Here is a 6,620-nt window from a genome sequence, read left to right as displayed (position 1 = left end):
GATTTGAACAGAGGAAATCTGTTTCAAGTGACTAGAAGTTAATTCAGTGGTTTTGTATCCTGTAATGTAATATGTATTTATGAAGTTGAAATTATCCATAGTTTTTTTTCAGTCTTCTTATTAAAAACATTTGTGCCAATGTATATCACCTTGAAACCAGACCAGCTTCATAGTGTGACTTCTTCTATACTTTATTATTCCAATGCCTTCAACTTTACCTCCTCGGTCCTACATTGACACTTAGTAGGGTGAAGAACCAGGTCTCATGTTGTCACAGCAGGCTCTGCAGGCTTTCATCTGGAGGACTGTCAGGAGATTTACTTTTTATCTTTATTACTTTGGATGTCCTGACTCATTCTTTAGAATTTTCCCTTGAAATGAATCAAGTCCTTCAAGTTTCTGGTTTAGGAAGCCACACTGGCATTGAAAATGCACTCCTTACTCTGGTGACTCCCTCTGTGATTAAATTGTCTGTAGACACTTCTCCATGTCTCTCCTATTAGACAGTTAGCTGCTTTGAGTAAAAGAACATTATTTCATGCTTGTTTGTCTTTTGAAAGTCTGTATTTTAAATTATTCTGTTTTGTAGTGCAGATGGCAATGCAAAATACTACGCAAGTTCAAATTATTATGCTAATACCTTAAATTTTTGGCCATCCATATTTTAGTGTCTGGTGATCTGAATTGTTGAGGGCAACAATGGGAACGTATGAAGTTCTAAAGGTCAAAATGTGATCATCCACATTAAAAAATACTTTCAAAGATGCTTTTCTTGGAGTAATATGATAAAAGAAAACAATGGAATTAGGAAGGCACAATGTGTTATTTAAAAAAGAAGACACTTGTAAAATAAAAAATAGGTTAGAAAATATATCAATATACAATGAGATGTTTGATATATTGAATATTGCTTTTCTTTTCTTTGGACTCTGTGTATTACAGAGTTTTTGAAAAGGATGTCACAATCTGAATGAGTTTATACATGTTCTTTCATTGAGATTTTGAGGATATTTCCCAGCAAGAAATAAATACCAGTTCCTGCAGCTTCTTCTCTTCCTAGAAAGGAAGATAAATTAACTGTAATATCTCCATTTCTTTAAAGTTGTGAAGTAGTAAACTGTGTAAGGCAGTTTGCTCCACATTCTATTACTGTTTTTTATTTAAATCAACTACCTTCACAAACTTTTTGTTCACTGCAGGCAATCATACTTACAATTTCCTCTTTGTTCAATTGTACCAGTTAACAAATGTTCAAGGACTATATTTCATTGTCTTTTTCTTTTGAAATTGTAAATAACTCTCACAAACATATGAAATCTCACAGGAGATATATCTAAATATTTGCTCACAGAGAAGTAACTGTTTGGGAATTTTGCTTAACATCGAAATTCAGAGAACACATAGGTACCCCACAAATATGCTGTGGATATAAACTAGAGAGGGTGTCAGGAGGAACGTTGGATTCCACTAAATGTTCAAACTGAAGAGCATTTTCTTTTTTTTAATTTAATTTTATTTATTTTTAATTTATTGTGAAAATACCATACAGAGGTGTTACAATTACATGAGCAAGGTAATGAGTGCATTTCTTATCAAGCATTGTTGCCTCCTTTTTGTTTCCCCTTACCATTCTTTCCCATCTAATGTGCTAAATTTTGCATATGGACAATGGAAAATTGTCCTGCACTTATATTTATTGGCTTCTCATTCTTCAATTAATCTAAACATATATATATATGCTTCCATTTAGTTTCTTAGATTGAATATTATTATTGATATGGAACTAATTTCTCAATCTAAACTTGATTAATCAGTTTGAGAGCTACCAATAGTCCATCCCTTCTTCCCTAATCTTCCAGCCCTTCTGACACATAGCATGGATGATCACCCCAGAACGGTTTCAAACAAGTCTCACAATGATGATTTTCTGTTCTTTTTGGTTGTTTGGTATTGGAAAATCACACATAAAGGCTAACTTATGCTAGACAAATCTACTATAGCTGATTTATATCATAAGACTTGATCACATTAATTTCCCCAACCAATGTCAGAATTCAGACAATCTGATTGGTTTGCGATAGCACTGGAATTTTCTGACCTGCTAGCCTGAATTGTAGCCAAAGAAGAATAACAAAGACTTCTACCTTCTCTGGAAAGTGACTTCGTTGAATGTCCTCTTTGGATGACCCCAGGCCAGTTGCAATTGTTTCTGAGTCATCATGTTTCTAAAAATTTCTAAAATAAACTCAAAATAATTTCCAACTTTCAATACAATAGGAAGATACAGAAAATGCCACCCTTTCATATTCTCATCAAATTCCATTTAGTTGGCTACTTGAAGTAATAATATACATGTGATAATGTTACAATACATGGTAAAATGATCAGCATGGGTACTTTAGGCTAACATTCACTTGTTCTTGAATTAATATGTTGAGAGATTTATCTGATTACTTTCCATTCTGAATTGTACGGATTTGTTGTTTTGAGTAAACACAATTGTGGTAGTAGTTGCACAGTTGCCAAAAATTAATATAATAAGATTGTTAATGTTTCCTAGAATGTCAATAACATGTTGGTGATGATAGCTGAATAAAAGGTTTTAGAAATATGGAGAATAAGTTAATCAAATATTGATATATTCAGCTATTATTGTGACAATTTTTCTTTTTTCTACAAATAAGAAGCTCATAGCTTTTGTTAAGCAAGCAACCACAAAAGCAATCCAATTCCCAAGCTTCATAAAAGGAAGATAGTTATTTTACATCGCTAAAGTCTTTTTTATACAATTATAATGTGCCTTTAAAAAGGTGTTACTTTCAGTACACTTTTCTGTTAATAAGCATATAAAACATGATTAGAGGTTTTAGGAAGTTATTCCTTAAGTGTAGGAATATCATTATAAATTTTTGCCTACAGTGTGACAATATGATGAATGAGATATACAAATCAAATTCTCTTGTATTGAATTTTCATTCCTTCTTACTTTAGACCTGAACTAAATTTAGCTCTAACTGTATATAATGTCATTTGTTTCACTCAATGTAGAAATCAGACAAGATAATATCCATGAAAGAAAAACTTCCTTAAAATCATCAATCATATGCACTATAAAGTTATATCTTGTCCTAAATCCACAAACCATTTTGAAGTTTAAAAACATAAATTATCCCCTGAACATTGTTTTGAACACTAAAATTAACAAAATAATAACTGAATTTAGAATATTCTGAGATGAAAAACTTACAGCTCAATCATTTTAATATTATAAATTTATTATTGTAAATATTAAATTAACATAATCATTTTTAGACTATTAGGAAAACATAGATGACAGAAAATTCAAAGCAAATATGTGTTGTAGAGCCACAAAAGTTTTTTTAAAATACCATGTTGCTTTACCAGAGCACCTATTGAGCTAAGTAACATGAGCTTCTTTTAAAAATTGAAGAGATTTGGGACTATGACAATTTTCCTTGTGAAGGTTAAAATGTGTTTTCACCTTAACTAAGTATCATTATTCCAAAATACTGTGAAAAATCAAAATTTATTTAATCACCTAATCGCAGTGAAAAAAAAGACATTTGGGACTATGATAAATTTCATCTATCATTTTATTTGATGAATTTTACATTTTAAAAAACATCACATATATACGTATGTGTATATATTTGTATGCACTGATGTGTGTATATATAGATATGTATGTGTATGCAATTTGGATTACCTAGAGATTTGAAATAATAGCAAATGTAACAAATTCTTTGTACATTTTTGTTGCTCTGTCATTTCAATAAATGATAAGAGATAATTTGTTTGATTTAGGACTCTGCAATAATGCATTTCATAAAGTTCAGAGATTTAAGAAAATTTATAGTTTAGAATTTTCAAAGATAACATGGATATTGTATTAGATAATTCCTAGTAGGCATATTAATTTTACTTGATATTTGATGTTTAGTATTTTATTATATTTTAAGTGATTGTTATTTACATTATTTTTTGATATATCCAAAGCTGAGTATTTGAAATTTTAAAATGTTTAAGCCTATGGGGGAAATGAGGATGGGAAGGGATGGAAAGGGGAAACAAAAGAGGAGACAACAATGCCTGACAAGAAATATACTCATAACCTTGCTCATGTAATTGTAACTCTCGGTATGGTATTTTCACAATAAAAATAAAATAAGATGTTTAAGCCTAGTTTATTTAAACTAAATATGTAAAATGTATTATATATATATACATATATATATACATATATATATATATATATATATATATATATATATGTTTTGGAAGGTGGTTCAGTGGCAGAATACTTGTCTTGTATTCATGAGGCCCTGGTTTCCATTCCTCAGCACCACATAAGCAGAAAAGGCCAGAAGTGGAGCTCTGGCTGAAGTTGTAGAGCACTAGCCTTGAGCTGAAGAGCTGAGGGACAGCACCCAGGCCCAGAATTCGGGCCCATTACCAACAAAATTGAATACATAAATGCATAAAAATAGTTAAAAGTAAATATATATAACTAAAATATCTGATTTGTATTACATTAAATATCAATTGCACTCAGAAAATTTCTAGATATGTCCATTTTATATAGGCTAAAGCATAGCACCAAAATAAATGTATATAAAATTTAAAAATTAGCCAGGTTTTACACACCTGAAATCCCAGCTACTCAAGAGGCTTAGATCTGAGGTTCACGGTTCAAAGCCCATGGGGACTGAGAAGTCCATGAGACACTTATATCCAATTAACCATCCAAAAACTAGAAATAGTGCTGTGGCTCAAGTCGTAGAGCATTGGCCTTCAGCTGAAGAGCTGAGGGACAGCACTCATGCCCATAGTTCAAACCCTACATTGAACAAAAATAAAAATAAATAAATAAAATAAAAATGAGCTGGGCACTGGTGGCTCATGTCTCTAATCCTAGCTAGTCTGGAGGCAGAGATCTGAAAATGAGTCTGAACCCCTCAAGCAGGAAAGTCATTGAAAATATTATCTACAACTAAGCACCAAAAATAACCTGCGATTCAAACGGTAGAATGCTAGTGTTGAACAAAATAGGACAGAGACAGCACCAAGGGACCAGCACAAAAACAAAATAAACCATGCCCTCCCTAAAAATGAATTGGTTTAATTTTGTAGTTACGAAAACTAGCATTTAGAAAAAAATCTGACTTATCATTATCAGATACGGTATTCTAAAAATATTTTTCTATGATTTTCAAACCTTTGAAGTTAATAATGTAGCACACAATAATAATAATAATACACCACCTGGACAAGAAAAGAGACAGAAAGAGAGAAAAAAGAAGTAAGGAAGGATGGAAGGAAAGAAGAAAGGAAGGAAGGAAGGAAGGAAAGAATAAGGAGGGAGAGAAATAAAAAGGGAAGAACAATGAATAGAAAGCAGAAAGGACGGTAAACACATTTGGTTAACAATTTTAATTCAGTGAAAGCCTTCATAATATTCTTTGTTTGAAAAGTTAAAGTTGATAATAATGGTATAATAGTATACATAATACACATACAAAAAATAGAATCACACTATAACTCTCACTCCAATCATACCACACAAAGACCAGCACTGCTCCACTAGCAATGAGTGTTCAATACTTTCTCTCTTTCTACTGTTCACAGCAGTCATTGAACTAAGACATCAAACTCCTGAGGACACAGCCCATTCTAGAAAGATGCTGTCAGGGAATTGTGCTCCCAGCAGTACCTATGGAAATGTCTTATTACAGTTGAAACCCTCCCCAGGTTCACTCTCTACATGATAACTTTTTCATCATTAAAAAATATGAATCTATTATGAGGAACTTTTGTATTTATGTCAGACAGCATATCTATTTTTAAAACACAATCATGATTTCTAATGAAGAGCAGGCTCTTATATCTGGCTTCTGAAAGGGCAAGATGGTATTTTTATTTTGATAACTGTGTTTCTATTCTACCTTTTAGCCAACCTTACCTATGCATATGGCATTATGTTTTCTTAATTCTATACATCAACTTGAAGTTAGTGCATATTTGTTAATCTTCTGTGTTGATTTCATTTCAACCATTTGATACAATGAAATGCTTGGATTTTTTTTTTTTAGAATTTGAGATAACATGTTTAACTGTTGCTATTTTGAAAACCTATAACATGCAGAATATCTGAAGCCTAAAAACTTTGGAATGCTAGAGTGGTCCATGTATTTTTCATTTATTTATTTATTCATTCATTCACTCTACCATCTATTTCTATGGATGATGTTGTTATATACCTTGTGTCAGCACCAAAACACAGCACACATCTGGTAAATCTGAGCTTATTCCTCAAAGTTTTTTGTTTGTTTATTCCCACAGAAAATGACAAAAGGAGAAAAATATATAACTTAAACATTACAATGGATTGAAACCAAATGTTTTATGAGAACAAGAAGGGAAGGGGGTTTAAAATATTGAAATAATTCTAGATAATTGAATTGAAAGTGAGAAGAATCATTTTTTTCCCTTCCCCTCCCCAAATGATACTGACATCAAATAGAGTGAAAACAGGGGTTATACTCTGGGGGAGGAACATACAAAGAGACAATTGCAACAATGAGATGTACAAGTCGTTATGT

This window comes from Dipodomys ordii, unplaced genomic scaffold (assembly GCF_000151885.1).
Source record: "Dipodomys ordii isolate 6190 unplaced genomic scaffold, Dord_2.0 Scaffold21, whole genome shotgun sequence".
NCBI lineage: Eukaryota > Metazoa > Chordata > Mammalia > Rodentia > Heteromyidae > Dipodomys > Dipodomys ordii.
This window is presented reverse-complemented; position numbering follows the sequence as displayed.